This window comes from Callospermophilus lateralis, chromosome 10 (genome assembly GCF_048772815.1).
Source record: "Callospermophilus lateralis isolate mCalLat2 chromosome 10, mCalLat2.hap1, whole genome shotgun sequence".
Classification (NCBI taxonomy): domain Eukaryota; kingdom Metazoa; phylum Chordata; class Mammalia; order Rodentia; family Sciuridae; genus Callospermophilus; species Callospermophilus lateralis.
In genome coordinates, this window is record NC_135314.1 from 48563049 (window position 1) to 48590409 (window position 27361).

Consider the following 27361-nt stretch of genomic DNA (forward strand, 5'->3'; position numbering starts at 1 on the left):
GAGGGAGTTGTGTACTTTTATAGTGCAATACAGTTATTTATTAATAATGATCCTGAGAAATTCATAAACGTTGTCAAACATGGTCATAGTTTTCTAAGAGGAGACTTGAAAATTGCATTCAAAATTTATGAAGATTAAAATTGTTTGCATTTCTTATATTTTTATATTTTAGAAGATGCTTAATGCTGAAAGAAATCAGCTTTGATATCTGGAAAATCCATTCATGTAAATTGCTTCATGTTTTTTTTTTTAATTTTACTACAAATTTAACTGTCTCAGCATTAAAGGTCTCTAAAAGACTTTGAAGAGATATCAAACATCTAGATGTCTCTCCACATATTCAAGTTTTACAGATTACTTTTCTTTCATGGAAGTAGGACATATTTTAATTGTATTAGCAGTGAAGTACTATACTATAGAATTTATGACAGCTAGTTCTGAAGCCAGACTGCCCGAGCTCATATGTGGGTTTAATCACTTACTAGCTGTGTGGTCTTGGGCACAAAATTGGGTACAATTGTGGGTATCGCATTAGCAGGCCTCTGCAGCCCCTTCTGACTGTGAGTCAGTGTGTCTAGGTAAGAACTGGACTCTATTTTAGAGTGGTCACTATGACTTCCTTGTCAGACTTGGGTTTTCCTGTTCTTGGAAGTGGGGCTGTAGGGAAGTCCAGCCCCACAGTAGTCAAGAGCACCTGTGATAAGCAGCAGTTTTAGTATAGTATACGAGATTTCTGTGTCAACCACAGCTGCCTGAGAAATAAAATACTTCGGGACACCCCCTCAGATAGGTTCTAACATAATGCTTGCTCTCTGGACCCAACTGCTTGTGTATGAGCTCTAATTATCAAAATGAGTGTACAAATTCATTATGACAAACACATTTTCCTGGGTGCTCAATCCCAGGAGGCATTTATCACATGCATGTACAGAAAAAGTAGAGAGATAAGGAACACAGCTTCATCTGCAATGTTTGGAATAAGGATGCTCTACTTTTTCTTTTTTTGGTCCCAGGGATTAAACCCAGGGCCACTTAACCATTGAGTCACATCCTCAGTCTGTTTTATTTTTATTTTTTATTTTGAGACAGGGCCTCAGGCTAGACTCAAACCTGTGATTCTCCTGCCTCAGCTTCCTGAGTTGCTAAGATTACAGGCATGTGCCACCATGCCCAGCTTATCACATTTCTTTCATTAAGAAATGGAGGAAAAAGTCGTCACTTCTCTTAACTCTAAGATGGATTAAATTATCTAGCTGTGAATACTGCCTTAGGAAAAACTTGCTAAATGAGAGACAGAGTGGCAGAGTAGAAAATAACTTTCAAGTTTTACTGACTTGGATTCAAATCCCTGTTCTGTCATTTATTAGCTGTGTGGCTTTAAACAATTGACTTAACTTCTCTGAGTCTCAGCTGCTTCATCGAAGACTGGGTAGAAATACCTCATTACAGAGAATGGTGAGGAACTTATGAGATATTATACAAAGTGCCTCACACAACGCTAGACTTAGAATAGAAGCTAAATAAATTGTACTTGCCTTCATTAATATTTTAAATGCAAACCGCAGTGTTCTGAGCTTTTTAGGATCATTTGAGAAAAGAGCAATTTGAGATACATTCATAAATCCAGTAGAGGTTTAGAGTAGGCTGTAATTTTAGAATTTATATTTGTCATGTGAAATCACTACTTTTCAAAAGCATGGATATTATAACAGATAAAGATTATGCCAAAATTGCAATTGTTGATTAAGGATTTAGTTACAGCCATCTAGTTCAATTCTTATCTCCCTGTACATAGAATATAAGCTATAAAGGCAAGAACTTCTCATTGACTAGTATATTTTTAAAGATCAGAACCATTTCTGTCCTATTGTGTATACTCAGTAAATCTATATTTATGAATGAATAAAAAAGTGTCTGGCATTTTCCACTATGTACCTGAAAACCAAACTGTAAGGCAAGGCAAACTACCTAGACCAGAGCTCTGTCCCCACAAATAGTTTTTTATATTTCATAATATCCTTGTTTTGGAAAAGCACCCTACCCTATCTCTGTTCTAATCATTTCACATATTCCAAGAAACAATGTGGTGATTATTTTTTTCCATAAACCATATGTGTATTTCTCTCTAGAAAACAAGCTGGCAGTTCCCAGTGGTACTGCAGCACATATTTTTTTCCCAGTTGCAAATACACCCATTGGCATCTGACAGTGATTAAATAATGACTCCTTGTGAGTAGGTCACCATGATCAGTCCTCCTGAGTCTGTTCACACTAATAAATCCCTAACCAGGGTTCCCAACTTACTCAAGCTCACTCTTTTTTCTTAAACAATATCCTCATGTCTCTAGTAACCCTGAGTCTCTCTCCTTCCATCAGCTCAACAAACTTATTTAGAGGAAAGCTGTCTCTAATTAGTCATGATTGTACTTCATAATAGGCTAACTAACATATTATGAAGGGATGTTATAATGGACACACTTTGATGATATACCAATAATGGCTTATATTACAGGAAAATGGGTCACACAGAAATGATAATGTATTCTAAACCATTTGCTGAATACAAAACAGAATCCAAAACTGATTGATGGGAAGTATTATCCAACTTGTAAGTTCTTCAGAATTTTTTTTTTATCTAGGTTCATAATACCAGAACTTATTCAATAAAGGGAGTATTCTCACCATAGCACTGGCCTGAGTAATCCGTTGGTCAGAACTATCATTTTCTTCTCTATAGCTTATATCACTATTTTCTTCATCATGTCTTAAGAGATAAAGCTGTATTCCTGGGAAAATACTTGCCAAGCATTAGAGGTAGTTTCCTGAAGGCATTTGTGGGTTCAGAAGGTAGATGACTAGAACCAGAAGTGAAGTAAAAATAGATATATATGAACTGGTTTCCACGTTACTACAGGATTGGAACATGATTCCTTAGCTGTACTTGTAAGTGAGTTATGTTGAATGAAATCCCCAAACATATACATTTTCTGTTTCTCAAGTTTCAGGCTATGCTGAGGGACAGAAGCGGGAGGTTTGGTCTCAAATGCATAAAGAGAACTTGTTGATTAGACTGATGACAATAACTAACATTAAGCAATTGAACGGCCTTAATTCGCAAAGCACTGATACACACGATTAAAATATAAAGCATGAAGTCAACGTATTTTAAAATTTCAAATTCAAGTTGAGAATATCAGAAATGATAGAGGTTTTGGATATACACAGTATGATGCCTTCATTGCACAAATGGAAAAAACTGATGCCTAGAGAAGGGAAATTAATCACTCAGGAGAGTTAATGACATAGTTTACCCACCTGTAGCAAACTCCAGGCCTTTTCACTTCTAAGCCTTTCTAGTGGCTTTTGCTGGATTTCCTCCTGTTTACCAACTGTGTGGCTATCAGCTGTATTTTCTTTGGCAGTACAATGATTCATCTACTCGTCTAGGATAGGGGTCAATTAATTCATCAAAGTATGCAGCAGCCAGACTCGGAGTGTGATGATTGAGCCTGAGGTAGCTCTTCTCCATTAATGTCACATTACGTCCCAGGAGCAGATATGTACTGAATTGCAATGCTATGTTCCTTCCAACACAGGTACTGGTTTTCTTGCTCATCATAACAACAGAGAGTACTTTTCAAAAAAGTGGTACTATTATTCTAAAAATTAAAAAAAAACTAATTCCCATAAGTGATCTATAATATGTTCCTGTGGCAACAACTCATTAAAATATGATCCTCATTCTTAAAACCTAAAAACAAAAACCAAACAAACAAAAAAACTCACTTGGGTAGCTTCCTTCAAAAATGTGTGTTGCAAATATTTGCATTACATTCCTATGACAAACCACAGCTCCTTTTCTTAATAGGCATTATAAAGAATGTGATAGGTTATGCTTCCTAAACTATACCAGGCGAGATACCTACATTCATAGTTGGTTAGGTTAAGAAAATTGGAGTTTTTGTCATGTGAAAGTTATTGATAGATTTTAATTCAGGGGGGTTTTTTTGGTAAGCAAATATGAAATTCAAAAGGATTACTCTGTAGGCAAATACAATGGGGATAAAAAATGAGAGAATGGATTTTGATGCCTTGGACATGTCATTGCTAGGACGTGGTAAGGGATTGTGTGAGAGAAGCAGAGCACAGGAAGAAGCAATGACCTTGAAGCTCCCAGCATTATGCTGACTAGAAAAGGGGCTCGAAATAAGAAGGAGAGCTACACAGACATATCTTTATTCAAGACAGAGTAAGGGTCATTCATAGTAGAATGGGTGAGGTGCCATATTTGGGAAACAAATGAAAAGGAAGGTAAAATCATGAAAGAAAACAGAGCTAAAGAAACTGATTGTGAATTGTATGTTCAACCTGATTTGGTCACAGGATGTTAGGCTATTTGGTCACATCGTGTCCATGGTGTGTTGATAAAGGTGTTTCTAGATGAGACTGGATAAAGCAGACTTCCTTCCTGTGTGAGTGGAGAACCAATGGCACCCATTCAGCTGAAGACCTGAATAAACAAAACAGCTGAGGAAAAGGGAGCTCCTTATCTATCTGGCTGCTTTGAGCTAGGACACGGGTCTTCACCAAGCTTCAGACCAAGAGTGAAGCAACAGCTCCTCTAGGGTCTTGAGCCCAGCAACTTTCCAGCTGGAAATGACAACATCAATATTCCTGGCACTCAGGCCATTAGACTTGGACTGGAATTGCACACAGCCCTCTGTCCCTGGTTCTCTCCCTCCATCATCATGTGCATCAATTCCTTACAATAAATCTCCTCTCCATCCTTCCTTTCCCCACCCACCTTGTTTTCTCTCTCTCAAATGAAATGAAAAATTGTAGAGTAAAATGGTTCAAATATTTTAGAGGACAAAACATCTTTTTTTTTCTTAAAAAAAAAAGAAATATTTTTGCACTTAATTTTACTTCTTCTGCCTGAAATGCATATAATTATCAGGTCTAGAGTCACTTGGACAGGAGGCCTAGTGATGTATTCCAGGTTAAATAAAAACATAATGGATAAAATTCTCAGACTTCTGTTTCCAGCCATGGCAGAATAACTAGTATTGCACTCACCCTCATGCCATAAACAACTATAAAACTGCGGGGAGTGGTGGGCGGGGAGAGACTCTATTAGCTGGTGCAGAATATTTGAAAGAAAGGAAAACAGAGTTAAGTCCCACATTACATCCAAATTTCCTCCTGGGGCCACTTTTCAGGAGGCAGCACAGGAGAGAGCATCCAAACTGAGGCAAGAAAGCACAGACCAGCAAAGGAGGGTGGGGAGGGAAGGTGGCTGGAATTTGTGAGTCAGAGTACTGAAGACAGGGAGGGAGCTCCAAAGAATAAAGAAAGAAAAAAAATAGCTTCATAAAGGTTACCTTCAGGTCCTTGAGCAGAAGATGAACTATTTATGAGCAAAGATTCTGTGAGACTTGCCAGAGAGCAACTATTTCAGTGTTAAGTCCTTCAGTGTTCATCTGGATGAAGATAAAAAATATTAACCAGTGCTCAGAGATGTTAAAGTCATAAACCAGTCAAAGTGGTGGAAAAGCCAAAAAGCCTCACTGAACAACTCATTTGAGACACCAGAAAGATCATCCCTACCAGTAAGAACAATGTTCTAGTATAAGGATCATGACAGAAGACGAAGGTTGATATTGAAATTACCAAAAACAACAACAACAAAACACACCAGTTTCTTTACAACATACCATCTATAATGTCTAGCGCATAATCAAATATTATTAGACATGCAAAGCAGTAATAAATAAGACAGGGCTCATAATTAAACGTAAATGTTTATATAAACAGACCCCAAGTTGGTACAGATGTTGAAATAAAGAGATAAGAACTTTTAAAACAGGTTGATAGAGATGTAAATATGACTTTATTATCTGTATACATCTATATGTATAGTTATATGTAGAGAGGCAGAAAAAAAAACTTAAAGAAAATGCAGAAATAACATACTTACAATGCTGAGTTGGTTAATTCTCAGCAGGAAAAAGGAAGTTATAGAAAGGAACTAAATGGGAATTATAGGCTAAAAAATACAGTTCCTGAATAAATTCACTCAATAGCTAAACAGCACCTAAGACACTATAAAAAACTGAGGATCAATGAACTTGAAGACATACCAATAGAATTAACCAACCTGAAGACATTTTTTAAAAGATTTAAAAGAATAACCAGTGTTCTGTTACTTCAGATAATTCAAATAATTGTGAAAACCCACAAGAGGAAGAAGAGGAGAAGCAGGTAGGGGAGGGAGAGAATGAAGGTAAAATAATTCCAAATTTGTTTTTTAAAAAAATCATCCCAGAAATCCAAGAATTTCAGCAAACCCTAAGCCATGTAAATTGAAAGACAATTTTAATGGACATGGCATAATCAAACTACTGAAAACATGTACATAATGGAAAACTAATTACTCAATGGGATTTGAATTAGCCGTTAAAAAGGAGGAAATTCTGCCATTTGCAACAACATGGATGGCACTAGAGGTGATTACATTAAGTGAAGAAAGCCAGGCACAGAAAGGCAAGCACCACGGAATCTCATTCATTTGTAGAACCCATATAAGCTGATCTCATGGGAGTTGAGAATAGAACAGTGGTTACCAAAGCCTGGGAAGAATAGGGAGTAGAGGTGGATAGGGAAATGTTGATCAGTGGGTACTAAGGTAGAGTTAGATAGGAGTAAGAAGTTCTGGTGCTATTACACAATGCACAACAGAGTGCAGTTATGAACTATATATTTCAGAAAGTATTTAGAATATTTTCACCATAAACAAATGCCAAGCATTGGAGGAGAGAAATATGTTTACCCTGATTTAAACATTACACTATATATATATATATATATATATATATATATATATATATATATGCATTGAAACATCACACAGCATACCATAAATATGGCATAATTTTTCTGTTTTTATACATCAGTTAAAAATAAACATAAACTTAAAAATGTACTAGTATATAATCCAATAATCAACTTCTGGATATTTATTCACAAGAACAGAAAGCAGAAATTTGAAGAACTATTTGTACTCCCATATTTATTGCACCATTCTCCACCATAACCAGCTGCAAAAACAACCTAAATAAGTATCAATGGATAAATGGATGAAGAAAATATGTTATGTACAAAGGAATATTATATCCTTAAAAAAAGAAAACTCTCTCAAATTCTAATACACAAATTAACCTTGAAAATCAATATCAGAAAAATATCTGAAATCCCCAAATACTTATATATTAAACAACTTGCTTCTGTACAAAATAACATACTTTTATATAATACATAGATCAAAGAAGAAATATCAAGAGGAGTTTAAATATATTTTGAATTCAATAAAAATAAAAATATAATTTATCAAAATGGGTGGGATGCAATGAAAAAAGCACTAAAATGAAATTTAGAGCATGTTAGAGAAAAACACAGATTGAAAATCAATCACTTAAGTTTTTGCTTTAGAAAACTAGAAAAAGAGCAAATTAAACATAAAATAAGCAGAAAAAAATAAATAAAAATTAGAGTATAAATAAATAAAATTGAAAACAAGAAATTAATACAGAAAATGAATGGACCAAAAGCTGATTACTTGAAAAGATCAATAAAATTAATAAACTTTTGGCCAGGTTAAGGAAAAAGGGAGAAGATATAAATCAATAATATCAGAAATGTAAGAGGGGACATAGCTACAGATCTCAGGGACATTGCAAAGATAATAAAGGGAATGTTATGAACAAATCTATACCAACAAATTTAATAACCAAGAGGAAATGGATTAAGTTCTTAAAAGACACAAACTCCCAAAACTTGTGTGAGAAGAAACAAATAACCAAATAGGCTCATATATATTAAATAAATTGAACCAATAATCTTCAAAAAAGAAAGGCACTAGGCCCAGATAGACAGGTACACTTGTTGATTCTATAAACATTTAAGAAAGAATGTACATCACAATCAGAGATTGTGGAATAAAGGAGGTTCTGAAATAAAGGGTATTGGCTCAAAATTAAAAAAAAAAAAAAAAAGAAAGAATGTACAGCATTTTTTTCACAATCTCTTTCAGGAGATAGGAGCATAAGAAATAAATTATTACATTCCCTCCAATAACTAATAATAATTTATCCTACAAGGCCAGGATTATTCTGATATCAAAACTAGACAAAGACATTACAAGAAAAGAAATCTACAGGATAATATTTCTTAAGAACATAGGTGTATATATAGGAGTGAGGAGGGAGGTAAAGAGGAAGTACTGGGGATTGAAATTGAAAAAAGCATGTCATGTATAAACATGTCATAATGAATTCCACTACTCTGTATAATGACACTACACTAACAAAAGCATAAAAAGAACATAGACGTAAAAAAAATACCCAAAAGAATATTAGCAAACTAGTCCAACAACGTATGCATAGAATTGACCATGACCAAGTGGGATGTATGTGAAGTTGGTTCAAACTGAAAAATCAATCCATGCAATCCATCTCACCAATAGGCTAATGAAAAATCCATTTATCATATTGATAGATGCTGAAAAAGGATGTGGCAATATCCAACATCCACTCTTGATAGGTTCTCTCTGCAAACTAGAGATAAAGGGGAACTTTCTCAACTGGAAAAAGAACATCTTTAAACAACCTACAGCTGAAATAAACCTAATGTAAATAACCCCAGACCAAAAAAAAAAAAAAAAAAAAAAAAAAAAAAAAAATGCAGGGGAAGGTTAAAAAAAGTATTTGGAAATATATGTTAATGAAAGATAATCACTCAATATTTATGGAACACAATTTAATTTAGTCTTAGAAATAGATGAGATTTAAATTTTTATATTGGGACAAATGAAAAGTTTAAAATCAGTAATTTAAGGCTTGACTTTAAGAAGATATAAAAGGTAGAGCGAATTAATTCCAACTGAAGAAAAGAAATAATGAGAAAAATCAATAAATATATGACTATAAGAAATTTATGAAGCTAAAAGTTTTATTTAGGCATTAATTAAATTGCTAAACACCAGCACAGTTAATGCATTGGAAATGAGAAAGCATACTTATTATCAAATTAGAAATAAAAGATGGTATATCATTAGAGATTCCATATGCATAGAAAAATAGTTAAAGAGAATGTTACTAAGACCCTTGTGCCAGTAGACTCAAATTAGGTAAAATGGATTAATTTCTTGACAAGAATGATTTCAAAGTTGACTTTAAAAAGAGAAGAGAAAACGTTTACTATCCCATGACGGACATGACAATTTAATTGGTAAATAAAATGTTTCCCCACAGAGAAAGCTATAGCCCCCGTTGTTTCCAGTGCCGACCTAAATCAAACATTAAGGAAGGGGAAATAGTAATCTTAAACTCCTTCATAAATCAGAGGAGGGAAGAGAACCACTCCAAAATCTGACAAGCCTACTACTGAAAATAAACACAAATCAATATTCTCATAAGTACAAAAATGCCTTTAAAAGTATTTTAGTTAATCAAACCTATTAAAATATATAGAATGAATGCATAAAAAATGCAACATAACCATACTACAAAATATCTAGTCACAAAACAGAATGAAAAAAATGATTTATGTTACACAAACATTGAAAACATTATGTTAAGTGAAAGAAATTGGTTACAAAAGTTGACATATTATATAAATCCATTTGTAGGACATGCCCAGAAGGGGACGGGGAAAGGGGAGTCATTCCCCCCCCACACACACACACACACTCTACAAATTAATAATAAAATGTCAATCCAAAAATTTTAAATAAACAAAAGATTTGAAGAGGCACTTCAAAAAAGAAGGTATGCAAATGATGGATAAGTACATGAAAAGTTTTTTTTTTTTTTGACATGGTTGGTACTCAGGGAAATGCAATTTAAAATAATGATAAGAGACTTCATTTTTAAAAGGCTGAGAACATTGTATATTTGTGAGAATGTGAACCAGCAGGAACACACACATACTGAGAGTGTAATACGTTACAAACAACTAGAAAATGCCATTTCTGACAATATCACTAAAAAAAAAAATCACATTAGATGGTTTCCAAAGTTGTTAGGCAAATTATTGTAAAGTTAAACATGTATTTAAACTATGACCCCAAATTTCCACACCTAGGTTTCAAGGGAAATGAAAACAACACAAGGAAATTTATATATGAGTGTTTTTCGCAGCTGTACTTAAGATCATCAAAATCTGTAAATAATCCATGTGTCTACCAAATTTAAAATGGATGAATTATAGGATACTTATGCAACAGAATAATACTCAGTGATTTAAAAAGAACTGTTGAATAGATAACAACATGGTTAAATTTTAAAATTTCTGTTTAGTAGAAAACATTAGTTTTATGGTAGTATGTCCTGAAAGATTCCATTGATATGAAATTCAAGATCAGGCCAACTATTTTATGATGACAAAAATTAGATGAGTGTGTTGTACATTATTGGAAAGGGGTGGGAAGGAATTTCCTTAAATTAAATTTTATATTTTGAATGCTGTTTTGGTTACGTAGATTATACTTGTCAAAACGTTGTGAAATGTACATGTAAAATTTCTGCATCTTACTGGTTTTAAATTTTACCTTAATTCAAAAATAAAAACACAAAATATACATGCATTTTTAATTGATAAAAGTTTATCAAAGTTAAAAGCCCACAGTGAACTAGAGTTATACTTGACATAGCTCTTATTGATAAATTAATGGAATTGATATATATCTTCTTATTATCATAGGATAAATGATTACTTTGAATTATATATTATTTTGAATAAAACATATTAGTCATCAGCAAATAGGTATTCCATTCATGATACCCTCTAGCACACAAAATTTGTTCTGGGAGATAAATTTGGGGTGATGTCAATCATATTTCCATGAGGCTTGCTATTTTCCATCCACTGATGCTCTCTTGCAAACAGTTGTCTTTCTTATGCACCCAGTGTCAGTGATCATCTTAAACATCATCCATCAGATGCACACAGAGTCCCATAATGAAATCAATATTGCTTGACTTACACCCTCATAAGACACATTGTTTTCCACATGAGGAATTTCAAACTAAATGGCCAGGATAATGAGGCCACTCAATGTCCTGGCTTTTCTATCTCCTGAATGAAGATTAGACTTGCTGATGTGATCCCAAGAACTTTACACCAGGGACCTACTGTGGAAGTTAAAAGTAAAGAGATTTCAGTTCATAGCAAAAAAAAAAAAAAAAAAGTTAGATCTACTAAAGATAAATGGAGTATGTCAAGAGGTGGTATAAATTGAAAATGATCATAGACAAAATTCAATCATCTGATGAGTGGTTAGGCAATCTGATGTTTGGGTCTCTCAGATCCCAAGATTGAATGATTCTAGAGTTAGAGTTATCCCCTCAAGCTCACGATTCACACAGTCACCACTGGCTCACATGACGAGGACTTTGTCCACAGCATCCCATCTCCCTCCTTGCTCATCTCCACTGCTGCCCATAGTTTGACACTGGAGACTAAGGAGAGGCAGGAGAGTTGCAATCCTATCACTCTCTCAAGAGAAAAAAAAAAAAAATCAAGCTAAATCCAAATAAGAAGAAAGGGAATGTTTCAGGAAAAAAGATTTGATTAGGAGTTGACAAGTTTAAATGTGAACATAGTTAAATCCATGGGCATAGGTTCTCATCGTCTTCTAGTAGATGTCATGGGTGTGTTGGAACAGAGAGAAACTCCATATCACTGTTTGGTAATAACTCTGCTGTTATCAGTGGATAAATATAATGATAGGCAGTACACCTTAATAGTTAAAGCTTGGACTTTGGAGCCAAACTTCCTGATTGGGAATTCTAACCTCCCTGCTTCAGTTTTCTCAGCAATGATAAAAGTAACTATATCATAGATCTATTACAAGATGAAACAAAACAATTCACCTTAAACTTAAGAACACTGCATAACAAGACATATTTGTTTGTTATTATGAACAATGAATGATTATCACTTTATATGCCTACATTTTTTCAAAGTTCAAATTTCCTGATCATAAAGACCAAGTCTGAAAACTAGACCATGTATGGTTTTATTGGGGCATCCAGAAATTCAGGTTTTTCACTTACCTGAGGGATTTCATTTTTCCAGGTCTACTTTGTGCTTCTGGGCAGGTATTCTCAGGAAGGCTTTCCAACATAAGCCAGCAGTTAGAGCACAGGCGTTTGGGGATCGGTTTGACAGTATGCTAATTGGAATAGAATCATCGCCTTACCTACTGTAAGAAGCTTAAAAATACTTGATTCTTATGGTCTCCAGACTGTCTCCACACTTGGAGCAATCCAAGTACAACAGAAACCAGTGATCACAGTTCATTATCGCATGGAGTGATGCTCCCAAAATAGGCTATGGGAAGTTGAGGCCAGATGCAATGTGAATACGTGAACATGGCAGTGAGCTTGGCGCTCTGCATTCCACTGGGTTTAGATTTCAAAAAATGTTTCTGTCTTAATGTTCAGAAACCTTATCTCAAAATTGAAACCAGGGCTTAGAAGAGGGTGTCTTTATAGCTTGGAAGTGATTTAGGAATATCAACTCTTGGGACATATTGCATTGGTTCTAATCTAGTCTCAATTACTTGCAGTGGAACTTCCCTCCACATCTTTGTCGAGATAGCTCTGATTCCAAAGCTGTTGTGAGTATTAAATAAAGTGATGCATACAAAGCATTCTAAGCAGAGCTCAGAATAAATGAATACTCAATAAATACTGATCTGCTTGTTCTACTCTATTAGTAATAACTCAATAAATAACAATATAGTAAATACTCAATAAGTGTTAATCACTTTTTTTAACTGTAAATGTATCAAGTTTTAATATTTTTTTGTACATTAACAAGCAGTTTGGAAAATGTTATGGAGATTCCTCAAAAGACTTGGAATGGAATCACTATAGGACTCATCTATTCCACTACTTATTTATCCCAAAAGGCTAAAATCAGCTTACCATAATGATACATACATACTAATGTTTATAGCAGCAAAATTCACAATAGCCATGTTATGGAACCAACCCAGATAGATAGGTATCTATAAACGGGGGAAATGACAAAGAAAATGTGATGTATATACACAATGGGGTTTTACTCAGTCATAAAGAAGAATGAAATTATGGTATTTTCTGGTAAATGAACAGAACTGAATAACATCATGCTACATGAAATAAGTCAGCCTGCAGGATGTCAAAGGTCAAATATTTTCTCCCACTTGTGGAGGCTTAGAGAGAGAAAGGAGAAAGAGAGTGGCGAAACTCATAAGAATAGAAGGGAGAACAGAAAAGTACAGGAGTTGGGGATAATGGGGAAGTAATGGGGAATGAAATCTATCAAATTATGCTATATCCATGTACAATTAATTATACCACAAGAAATCCTTTTTTATATACATTATAATATACCAATTAAAATATTAATCATAATAATAGAAGGAAGATTAGTAGTAGAACAAGCAGATCAGAAGGAGGGGAAAAAAAGGGAATATACTAGAAATGTGATTCATCAGTTTATGTTATGTTCATTGTACAAATATGGCATAATGAATTCCACTAATATGTGTAATCATAATGCATCTTTAAAATTTTTAAAGAAATTTTTCTGTACATTAGTACACATACACACACACACACACAATCATAGGGTGACTTTTGGTTCATTTTGATAACATAATGAGGGTTCCAAGAAGTGAACTGATTGGTTCTTATGGTTTCCAGACTATCTCCACACTTATAAGAGCTTAATGATTCTTATGTATCAAAAATGCTATCAAATTACTATTGTATAAATCCATAAAAACCAAATTATGGAACCAGCTGAGGTGTCCATCAAAGGATAAATAGATAAAGAAAATGTATCTATTCATCTATTCATCCTTTGACAGACACCTCAGTCTGTTACAAACACACACACACACACACACACACACACACACAATTGAGTTTCATTCAGCCATAAAGGAGAATGAAGTTGTGTCATTTGCTGGAAAAAGAATGGAACTTGAAAGGATTATGTTATGTGGAATTCTATATATGAGAGAAAACATATGACCTTCAGAAAGTCAAGGGTCTTATGTTTTCTCTCATATGTAGAAACCAGACAGGAAAAAGGAAAGGAAACAAAATATGGTGGGTGGAATTTTATGAAAATCGAAGGCAGACCAGAAAAGTAGAGGAAAGGGACCAGGTGGAGTAAAGAGGGAAGGGAAAGAGGAAATAGGGGGTAATAATATCGATCAAATTATATTGTCATAATGTGGCATGAATAAACGTGTAACAATGAATCGTACTATTCTGTACAACTAAAATGTACCAATATCAATATGGGAAAATCATGAATTACAACTACTGTGTCAAAATGATACGTGAACTTGGAAATAAAGATAAATCAAAGTCTTGTATTCAGAGAAATTCACAGTCTAACAGGAAGGGCTAATAATAGCAAATATTAGTTGCAAACTAACTCAATGCTAGGCACTGTGAAATGAACTCACAGGAAAGTGAAACAGGATTTTTAAGTGACTATCCCAAGTTACCTAGTTAAAACCAAAGTGATGGATCTGGGATTCAAACCCAGGCAGTTTGGCCCCAGTTCTTGTCCCCCCCACACACACCTCACCACCTTTTGTTTGTTTATTTGTTTGTTTGTTTGGTTGGTTTTTTTGTTTTTGCTTTTGTTTTTGGCAGTGTTGGGGATTGAACCTTGGATCTCATACATGCTAGGCAAACACTATACCACTAAGCCATAACCCCATCCCTGACCTTATCATTGTACCATTTCTATATGGTATTTAATGAAATCAATCAATATGACCATATGTGCAAGATAAAAAGGAGGAGAAATTATGTAGACAAGAAAAGCAGATATTGAAAAGATTTAAACAAAAAGTAACAAGGCTCCCAAATAAAACCTAGCTATGAGCTGGAGAGCAGAATAAATTTAAGAGAAGAGGAGAAAATAAGCTAACAAGACTCATGACTGCACGTGGTGAGCCCAGGAAATTGTACAGGAAATGCTGAAACTCTAATTATAGTACTAGGTGGATGCCCATTGTTTAGGCACGTGCTTTTATTCCTCTAAAGTCTGCAATACTCTCCAGGGTCTTTCTGTCCAGCCTGAGACTTTCAATGTCCAGATTTATCTGTAACGTTTCAAATGATGTTTCCAAACATAGTCGCTTAGTTTCCATCAAATAGGAACAAAAATAGTGGACAATTTCAGAGTTGTATCCCTAGTACTTCTTCTAACTGGATTCTCAAAGTTTATAAAATGTAGCGCTAAGCTATTAAAGAACCAATACCACACACAACTACCGGAGCGGCCACACGATGGCAGCAAAGGACAGTGTAAAAGCAGCGAGAGCCGGCGGGCAGAAGGGCGCCTGGCACCGCACACCCTCAAGTTCCAGGTGTTTTCGGTGCCGTTCATACATGTGAGTCAGCAACTACAACATTAATCGCACCCTCTCCACATGCCACTTCACACCTTATAAGACGCCCATAGGTATCTCTCCTCTGATTCTTACCACGACTCTGTGAGGTCCACAGGTTCAGGACTTTTTGAAAGGATAGGAGCAAATCCTCACAGAGGACACACTTTTTGAAGGATAGTCACTCCAAGTACCAGAAGCACCCCTGAGGCTCTAACTTGAGCAAAGCTCAAAACAATGTCACTGCTTCTCTTAAGATGTGCTCCAGGGTAAAGACATATAGTACTCTAGATGGGGATACTATACTTTGAATTTTGGTGGAGGAAAGTCTAAAATTTTGGGATAGAATTGGCAAAGTCTTAAGGGATTGATGGCTAGAAGAAATTCCTCACTAAAATTGGAGACATAAAAGAAACAAGAAGAAAAGGGAAAGTGTTTTCATTTTTTTAGCCACAAAGGGTTAAAATGTTTTTCTTGTCCTTTTTTCAGAGATTATTATAGAGAACTATATAAAAAAAAATTGGGAGAAAAGTATGCATCACCCTCCAAATGATGTTTGCATTAGTTTCCTAGGGCTGCTGTAACAAAACAGCTGACTCCTGTTATGGAGACCTGATACCTGGGATTGAGGTGTTCCCAAAGCTGAGCTCCCTACAAAGGCTCCAGGGGAGCATCCTCACCCACTTCTTCACCTTCTGGGGGCTCCAGGAATTCTTTGGTGTATGCTACTTAACTCTAATCTCTGCCTCCATCTTTATGTGGTCTTCTCTGTGTGTCTCTTACAAGGACATCTAACATCGGATTTAGAGACGACCCAGATGATCTGGAATAATCTCATCTAGAGAATTGCATCAGCAAAGATTCTTTTTCCAAATAAGATCACGTTCACAGGATGAGGACTTAAGCTATAGGCATATCTTTTGGAGGTCCACCTCTCAGTTCACTGCAATGCTTTCATGTCTTTCTTCCTGCCTGTAGGGAGCTTATAAATTCACATAATATGGTTCTTTGACCATGTTATCAGATATTCAGAAAAATAACATCTGGTTTCTGCTCCAGAGTCTGACACCATCTTGCTGTGCCACCTGTGTCCTCTCCTTGGGTTCAGTGCCCTCATCTGTGAAATCAGAAAGTTAGACCAGCCAATTGTGATGAAGGTAAAAAGCATTCTGGGGTTGAAAGGGAAGATAGAATTTTTGTGGCTGGAGAAATGAGAGCATTTATACCTTGTGCCAAACACTTATCCTGTTATAGTGGAATTGGCTTTGATCTCCCTTGCTAGTTTGGGAAGTGCATTTGTTTATTTTTACATTTTATTAAATACTTAGTTTGTGAAAAACACTGTCCTACATTCTGACAATATAAAAAGGTCAAGACAGAAACCTCTCAGGGAACTCAACAACTCATCAGGGAAGTCATATCCATAATGTTGTCACTGTGATCTAGCATTGAAGTACTAAGGAGGACCTGTATATAGGATCATAGAGTCCAACTAACTCACCTGGGCTGTGGACGGGTGCAGATGCAAGGAAAATCCTCACAGAGGACACACTTAAGTTGGTTTGCAAGGGCTGAATAAATGTCAGATTCTAAGCAAGATATGAGAAAAAGGTACCTGCAGAGTAATGTTGGCTAAGGATGCTGAGATGCGTGAAATAGCAACAACCTCCAAATCTCCGTTACTTCATCCAATGAATGCTTACTTCTCATGCATACCTGGCTTGCTGTGGATTGGGGTAGATCTCCAGGGCAGCTGTCTTCTGTGAGTCAGCTCAGCACTGTCTCCTTGATTCTTAAGGAATCTTCAGTATCAACATAAGTTTTCACAGTCATCAAAAAGTACATTAACTGAATGCTTAAAAAAAGCATTAACTGAATGCTTCCACACGGAAATGACACATACCACTTCTGCTTACCTTTCTCTGGCTAAGCAAGTCACTTGCACACACCTAACTTTAAGAGTCAGGGAAATACAATGTCCACAAGTAGAAGAAAAGCAAGCAACTGCAGTAATGCTGATCACAGGTAGCCACCATTCTTAGCCTCATTTATTTTAAGAGATGAGGAAATCAAGACACAGAGAAGTTATCTAAGGCCACACAGCTGGTAAGTGGCAGGATGAGAATTGGAACTCAATCTTGTCTAATTTCAGATCCTGTGCTTTCTTTACTGAGAAATGCATGGGTCATGCAAATGAGTTTGGGCTTTATCCCACAGGTGATGGCAGGTTACTGCAATGTGTAACAGGGAAACAAACAACTCGCCTTTGCATTTTAGAATTATGTGTGCAAAACATTGATTGAGTGGGAAAAGAAAGAGGATGCTAGAATACCAGGGCTCCTCTGAAAGTTTCAGAAGGGCCCCAAATTGGGTAGTACCAGTGAGGAGTGTGAGGAGGCAGTAGACACAAAGGCTGCTAAGAAATTGAATATATTGGTTTTAACAAATAAGCAGATACTGTCTACATTAGCTCTAGAAGGTACAGGTCCCCAAACCTCACAATCATAGAAATCAATATACACACACAAACAATAATTATCATGTGTTTTTTAAAAAAATAATTTACTAGTTTTAGCTTATTATCAAAAGAATATGTGTTTACTGCAAGTAACAATTATCATGTGTTTTTTAAAAAATAATTTACTAGTTTTAGCTTATTATCAAAAGAATATGTGTTTACTGCAAGTAAGAGTAAGAATACACGTAAGGAAAAAAAGGTAAAATTACATTATATCCTAGCACAACCCTTCTCAATAACTATTCTGAACTGAAAACTCTTTTTGGCATTCCTCTGGGAAGGTTAAGGAAGCAAAAGATGTAGCGATGGAAAAGGGAGTTCTATTCTTTTAGGATTCCATGATTCCATTAACCCCTTTCCCCCTGCTTCTGAGCTTCTCTACCCCCTCCAAACTAGTCCCCACTTTTATTTCTATATTGAAAAAAAAAAAGAAAGAAAGAAAGAATGTAGTTTATTAGCCACACATACACATCTTCCACTAAACGGCTCTGAAGCTATTACCATTGTTCACACCATTAACCGACTGTCAATGTCAAATGTGAAATCCTTTCTGCTGGAGAGGCAACGACTTCGGGAGATGGTTTTCTGTGCTGTAGCAGAAAGAGAGGTATTCTGGAAAGTCACTCTTTCTGCAAACATCGCGGCCTGTGAAATCTGCCCAAAAAAAGAGCTGATCATATGCCTGTTATCCCAAAATAGCACCTTCCTCCATTATGCCGAGGTTCAGCGCAAAACTGACTCATGCAGCTCCGGGATCGCTGCCAGAGCGGCGGAGCGCACCAGTGGTGCTGCCTCAACAGGCGGGAGGCGCCGCGGGACCCAGTGCGCGGGGTCCCCACTGCCCGGCCGTCTTCCCACCCCAAGGAAGCCAAAGCTCCCGGTATCGTCTAATCATTAGAGGAGAAATAACTTAGTAGGGTTCTTCGGCCCTCGTTAAAAGAATTAGTCCTATTCAGAGTGTACTTTTGAATCCACACACCCCTACCCCGTGTGTTGAGGTTCCTTTCCCCGGAAAGCAATTCAACTTCTGCACATCCCTGCTACTGTTCCTCTAAAGTCAAAGCTGCAATACACTTTCTTTCACACCCAAAGCCAGACTGCTACCTTCCTCAACACCACTCCAGTACCAATCTGGGTGACCAGGGTACATCTCTTGGATGGGATGTCCACACTCTTAATTTCCTAGCATGTCGTTCAGGAGCCACGGGAGTCTTTTCCCCTTCTGGGAAACTTCTGAATACCCAGTTTTCTTTATATCCCAGTTGTAATGCATGGTGCTGGGAACCGTCCATATTTCTGGGTTGTCCACTGTGCCTAGAGTGTGAAGGATACATTTCTGAACAAATTGGCATACAGAGGATGAGTGAGGAAAGTAGGATTCGTTATGAACTCTTATGAATAGTAATCCTGAGTCTAGATGGAACAATTAATAATACACCACCTATATCCTGGTCGTTCTTGCTTATTTCTTCTTAATTAAAAGAGAGTTGTTAACTGCAGAAACTGAGTTCTTTTCTTCCATCCTCCCAGACCATAAAACTGACCATATTCTCTAAATGAGTTTTGGTCTTTGGCACTTAGATTTTCTTCCAAGCACCCTGAGACCTCTTCCTTAGGTCTTGTATGGGGTGGGGGGCATGGTGACACATATTCATAATGATCATACCCGGATTCAAGCTCCATGTACCTTTTGCTGTTTAATCATGCTGATGCACATGATTACAGACAATCAAAAAGAGAGCAAATAGCCATTAAAACTAATCAAAAGGACATAATAAAGGAAAATGTGCCATAGAAGTTTTATAAGGACCAAAAAATTTACAAGATGAAGCAAAAGTGGCATGTACAGTATTTTAGTCCCTTATTAAAACTCAAAGATTCCATGTTAAAATTATTCACAATGAATACCACTAGTTAGAACCAAATGGGCAAAAAATGTAATGCTACAACTGGCCTTTCAGGTTATTTTAGAATTATCTTCTAGTCTACCTTAGTAAGACATATAAAAGAATACACTGGCCCATTCACAACAATTCATGCCAATAATTACAGTTTTATCATCAAAGTAAAAAAGGCAGTGGGAATTACTGTCATCACAATGCCACTTTATAGAACATTTCAAAGCATATGGAGAAAAAATTAGAGACTATTTCACGATCATCCTTATAATTTTTCCAACTCTTGTTAATATGTTGCATAAAATAGATACTTCATAAATGTGGAAGGGGGAGAGGAAAGGATAATGATATAGTGCTAGGAATAAAGGACTGGTATTTAGGAAAAGTTTGTTTGATCCTTGGGCCTCCCAAGGGCTGAAGTGATAAACAGAGGTTTTCATTATGTAGTCATTCTACATTTGTTGGCCAAATCTAGGGAGGTGATTTTTGAGAAGATGCTCCATTCTTATAGGATAGGGATTCTCAAACACATGATATATACTCCTGAAATGACCTTAAACAGAATCATGGGAAGAGATGGTGGTGTTGCCATGTGTAGTTTAAAAACAAATGCATAGTCCATCTAATTATGATGATTAATTTTATGTAACAACTTGACTGGCCATGAAGTGCCCTATATTTGGTCAGACATCATCCTTGGTATTCACGTGAGGAAGTCATTGGATGAAATTACTGTTTAAGACAATACTCAGTGAAAAATATTGCCCTCTATAATGTGAGTGGGCCTTATTTAATGAGTTGAAGGCCTGGATAGAACAAATAAGGACCCCTTTCCCTGTGAGTAAGATAAAATATATTCCTTATGGCCTTTGTACTGGGAAATTGGCTCTTCCTAGGCCTACAGCAACATGTCAGTCTTCAGACTTAATAGACATGAGACAATTCAATATAATTATTAAAAAAATAAATAAAAATCTCCTATTGGTTATTTTTCTCTGGAGAACACTGGCTTATGCAATACTTACTACTTTTAAAATATCCATTAGAAAAAAAATAAAACCAACCAAATTTGGGTGTGCAAAGATACACCAAATTAATAAGGTAAGAATTGCAAGGTACAGATATACACAAAATAGGGTAAGAAAATGTTTTAAACGGTCTGAATTGGCTTTTGTTGTTGTTGTTGTTGTTGTTTGGTGGTGCCAGGAATTGAACCCAAGGCCCTGTGCATGCAAGGCAAGCACTCTACCAACTGAACTATATCCATAGGCCAAGGGTATGAGTTTTTAAATGCCACGCTGCTGTTATGTTAGCAACATTTAATTGCCATCATATTGATACCCCTCATCATACCTAGTCTTTAAATGTCACTTAGTCTTCCTTTGGCTTAGGAGCAAAATGTACAAAGACGGGTTTATCCTCTTTCCCACCTCTTCACTCTAAGGTGCACCTGAAGCCAAGGGCTTCTGCCTAGCCACCTCTAATGGAGGACAAGGGAAATGAGGGACAGTTTTTGTCCAGTTTAAACATTATATTGGAGCTAGTGGCTTCCTATACTGCTTTGGGAAGGGATCACATATAGGAGTCAGTTACATGAGGCTCCTCCGCAGTTGACATTTTTACACACTGCTCCTACTACACAATACTAAAGCTCCAAAGGAGCGCAGACTTCAGTCGATATTGCTTGTTTTGAACCTGGGGAAACCAAGCCTTAACAAATCTGTAAAGCCTAATAAAATGAACACTCAGTATGTCTTTAAGATTCAAACGTAAAGAAACTGTGTTGGGATGTTTCATGAAAATCCTCTAGTTCTGCTCAACAGGAAGCACTACAGTTCTAACCACTCATCTACACTGCTCCCAAATGTCTGGCCTGCAGAAACTGTGAGTAAGATAGAGTATATTTGATTTTGATTTAAAATGAGGTAGTTCCTTTAGGAATGATTTTGTTTTTTTTTTTTTTTTATCTAAAGCCACTACATTTTGGAATAATCTGTTATCCAACAATGGATAACTGAAATATCCATCAACAGATGAATGGATAAACAAATTGTGGTATATCCAGACAATGGAATATAACTGAGTGATTGAAAAAAATGGGTGGTCCTTGGGTACTGGGTTACAGTTAAGACAGCATATGTGCTAGTGTAAGGTAGGGTGACTTCAGATAAAGATAAGGTCCTGTACATTTCAAAAAGCTAGGAGGAAGGATTTTGAATGTTTTCACCATAAAGCAATGATAACTAAGGAAATAAATGTTTACCCAGATTTAAATGTTACAGAATGCATACATATAATGAGACATCAGATGATGTCCCATAAATATGTACAACTTTTATTTTTTATGGACCAGTTAAAATATATTCAAATAAAAGCATTTTAATCCTCAAAGGGGAAAAAAACCATGGTGATGAAGACATAGATATTGGCCCCATTCTAAAGCACTCAGGGTGAAATGGAGAACATTCCCGTAGCCAGTACCCACAGTGCAGGGAGACAAGGGCTAAGGGGGCAGCATGAGGGAGAATGGAAAGGAAAGGGGGAGGAAGAAAAGGGGGATGAGAAGAGGAGGAGAGGCCAGAGGTGGTCTTCTGCCCTCTGCCTCTCAGAGGCTTCCATACTGGAGTCTTTATTTTTCTTTTGTTTGGTCTATATATCCATTAAGTATGATTTTCGTAGCCTCTTAATTTTAAACTCAGTTTTCTTCTAATTAAGACATTTTTTTAACTACACTGAATCTCTTTCCTAAATGATTTTGATCCCATGATAGCCTTTTCACCCCCAAAAATAACCTGTGGGGTTCCTAAGAGGATTTAAACTAATATCTAAAAGCCCCTTGGTCACTTTTTGGTTAGGTAACATATTGTAATTATTATGTCTGTACTTTGTTTCTAGTATAAACTTATAGTTTATGATAAGAAAGGAAGTTGAAAACAAATACCTAAGGTTTCCAAGAGTCAATAGATTTGTTTTTTCATGGTGGACGTTTTAGAATTGTACTTCCACCGTCCAAATAACCTTGTGTAAAATCATCAGATAAATCAGGTCACTGAGAGACAGGGGTGAGTTAGGGTTAAACATTAACAAATCCTCTGAGAGACAAGGCAGTTGAATAATGCTCTATTTTAGCACCTTAATGCAGCCCTTTCTCAGCTTTAAAAATTATTAAAAAAATAAAATAAAATAATTTCCTAACCTGCCATCAGGTTAGGAAAAATAAAGCACAAGGAGAAAACCATCTTTCATTTTATAATTTGTGAAGCAGCTTTACACGCACCATCTCATTGCATCTGCACAGGAACTATGCTGTCGGTCTGGCAGCGAAAGTCACCGCCTTACAGATGACCATGGAAAGGAAGGCAAGAAAGGGACGAACGGAGCATCATACAAACCAGCGTCAGGATAACTGGATCTAAATCTTGCTCATTTCCCATAATTCTTAAGTGTTCGACAAGAAAGACTGGAAAAGAACATGAGATCAGGAAGTACTGTGTGACTCAAACTAGAGTAATGTCTTTTAAAAGCACTAAGGAGAAACCAGGTCAATGTTTTATTTGAATACTATGGCCTCTGCTCATAAAAAGAACAGGATTAAATAAGTCATAATTAAATCCATCAAATAGCTCCTTTAGGAATACTTAATGGCAGGGGGGAAATGCCCATATTTTAATAATGTTTGAAAAGCAGGAAAAGAATAGCAATCTAGTCCCAAATCTGTTAGGCAGTAAGGGAAAAGAGAGAAATATATGAAAATACTAATGGTAGCTATGTTCTTCCTGATGTTGAGACCATAAATAGTTTTTGGTTTCTTTATTCTTTTCTATACTTTTCTACTTTGAACTATGACACATATTGTTGTCAGTATAAGAAAAAAGAAATAGTAAAAATAAAAAGTTCTGGGAGGGAGTCATTGTGCATTGTTTCCTATTTGGCCCACTACACGGTTGTGTTTAATTCAGCAGTAAAACCTTCACAAAGGGTATTTGTAGCAAGATGGAAACTCGATCCTGCCAGATTTACCTGGAATGCTGTGTGCATATTGGCAACGTTGGAGAGATGAAGCTGGAACAGGCTTAGAAAGAAGCTGGGACAGAGAACAAAGGAAGAGGAAATTTTGCCATATGGCAGAGAGGAACTCACTAAAAAATTAGGAATCTTAAAAGGAAATTGGTTAAGACTAAGAGGATACGATCGAAGATTCTAAAATAGTCTGTCATTATATATGTGAGTGTCTGTGTCCCACTGTATTTTAATCTAGCTAATACAATCATTTTATTCATTTTTATAACCTCCCAGTGGTACACATAGTTGAAGCCTGGACTGAAGTGTAGTTTACAGGTTGAATAAACATGATTCATGAGTCATTCAACAAATCTTTCTTTTTTTCCTCTTTTCTTTTTCTTTCTTTTCCCATTTCTTTCCTTCCCTTTTCCTTCTCTTCCTTCTCCTCCCCCTCCCCCATCCTCCTCCTCTTTCTCCTCATCTTTCTCTTATTCCTCTTCCTCCTCCTCCTTTTCTCTCTCTCTCCCCTGCCTTTGGGTACTAGGGACTGGGGACTGAACCCAGGGTGTTCTACCACTGACCTACATCCCCTGCCCCGTTTCCCTTTTCGGAGACAGGGTCTTGCTAAATTGCCCAGGCCATCCTCAGATTTGCAATCCTCTTGTCTCAGCCTCCCAGGTCACTGGGATTACAAGTGTGTACCAGCATGCCCAGCTCATTTAACATATCTTAAAATACTAATTGGGAGTTGTGAGATGAACACAGAAACAGATGCTCCAATTAAAAATAAGACAAATGGGGGCTGAAGATGTGGCTCCATGATAGAGCATAGGCTTTGCCTTGCATGCACAAAGGCCTGGGTTCAATTCCTGAAAACACATACCCACACAGAATACATAAAATTATGGGTGATAAATATCTGGTAGTAAAGAAAGAGGCAGACAAATAGCAAGGTCCCTGGGAAGAGGGGTTATGACAGACAGGTTTTTGGAAAAGAGCAACACTGCACAATTATTATCTCATAATGGATAATCGTGTTCTATATAGCAACAAAAAATCTTTTTGGTACAAGACTCTATTTACAGGTATCATATCAGAATACCAAAAAGTAATAAAAAGGAATAATTATGCTTATACAGCATTTTATATATGCTAGGCACTGTTCTTAACATTTAAATTATATTAACTGACTTAATCTTCCCAACCTTCCCTATCAATCAATACTATTATTGTTTATTAACCATTCCTTTCTACTGGTAAAGGCTATGATGCACAGGAAGTTTGAGTGATTTACCCAAGGTCACACTATCTGGAAGTAGTAGAGACAGGATTTGAACTTCTTCAGAGTCTTTACCTTAAATACTTTCTTGAAAGCAAGGGAGAACAACAATGTGTATACCTAGGCACATTATCAAAACTTATTCATTGCTTCTATTCCTTAATATCATAGTGGTTTTGCCTCTCATGCTAGATTTATAAGGAGGAAATGTGTCTTCACTTCCCACCTCCCTTAACTCCTACAATACCCAGGACTGTTAGAAGCACACAACACTCTTCTGCAGTGATATTGCTAAGCTTTACATGCCTGACACTCAAATTTCTTCTGAAAGTACTACCCTTTTCACTCAAATTGTCAACCGAAAAGAAAGAACAACTCTCTAGATAGTTAATAAGAAAACATGAAGAACTGGGTCACCATATGTGAAATGCTTTGGGGGTTTGATTTTAGCTTTCTTATCATTGCAAAGTGAGTAAGCTCATATTATTCCCACCTGCAAAGGAACAGCCTTCATGAACTACATTCTCATCACAGAGACACACACATCCACTTTCTATAAAAGTGCTCAGCCCATCTGCTTGCATTTAAAAATATAAATTGAAGCCCTCCCACGCTGCCTTGGTTTGTAAAATGTCTATCACCAGCTCTTGATTCCAACACTCTTCTAAGTCTATGGATCCTTTTCTTTCTCTTTTAATGATTTTCACTGGTTCTCTTTTAGCACCTGATGTTCAACATTAAGGTTTTCCAAAGTTGACAATAATCTTTAGAACACAGGGTTTCAATGTTATTCCCATCTATGATGTGACTTCATTTTGGGAAAAGTTTTGCTATTTGGGAAAAAGCAATTGTGTAGCATGGTACTAAGCCTGTTTCCAAAATGAAAAATTAGGATCTACATCTCTTCTTAATGTACCAGACTTGATTACAGCCAATGTGAAAAATAACCATATTCTTTTCTTGCTGTGGACATACTAATTCACATTCCCACCAACTGTGCATAACAGTTTCTCTTTCTCCACATCCTCATCAGTACGTGTCATTTTTCATCATTTTGGTAGTAGCCATTCCACCTGGAGTGAGATTATATTTCACTGTGCTTTGGATTGAGTTAATCATTATGTTTTCTGGGCATTTATATCAAATTATTGTATCCCATAAATATGTACAAAGATTGTGTCATAATAATTTTTAAAAAAACACTGCAGTGCAAATGAAAGATAAACATTAAAGAGAAAACCTTGAAAAACACAAAAAATAAAAGATAAAATTGTGCACACAACTCATCTCTATTTAAAGCTCATTCCTTCACTATGTGTTTAACAGCTAATGGAGACATTTGTTAGAGTAGTACCCCTCTATCTCCATGGATATGTCATCTCAAGGTCGGGCAGGCTCAAGATACATACTCGTGGCATCTGTGTTGCTTTGAATCACTTTTTTTTTCTTCTAAGAGTATTAGGGTTAATGTCCACTCATTCATTCTTTGTTTCATCAATCTACTCATTCATTAATTCAACTTGATTTTGCTGATGCCACTTGCTGGGCAGTTTCACAGGCAATATAAGAACAGAGATGACAGATGGTGCTTCCTGAGCTTGGGGAATGGATGATCCGGGGAGGGAGGAAGAGCAACATTGGTCTCTCATTTTCTTTTTAAAAATTCTGAAATCTGATATTGTAGGCTTCCTTTTTGTTTATTTACTTTCTCACCTTTGTGAGGCATTTTTTGCAAGGGCTTACACGAGGATCCATTTCCAATTCCAAACAGCATGCCACTTTCCTGGCTGCAGAAGTGACCACCAATTAGAACAAGGTACTGAAATTTATCCCAAGTCAAGATTTCTGCTTTCTGCTACTCTTTCTGAGACCCTTATTTAAAAACAAAAATTGGGGATCAGAGATTAAAACTGCTTCAAGCTTTCTGTGACATTCAACTGGAGGATTTTTTAAGGAACCAGGTAGTAATTGCTGGACCATAGTGAAACTTTGCTAAAAAAAAAAAAAAAATGAGCCAGAATATTCAGACACTAGACTTTGGATATGGCTCCAAATCAGTTTATGGTTGTTGAAGTCAGTTGGTTTGTGTCCCACATACTATGCTTTTCCAAAAATACTCCTCAATAAAGAGTTTGAAATGACACCAATTCATGTTGGTGTTTAATGTGAGTTAGATTTATTTGATATACATATGAAAAGTT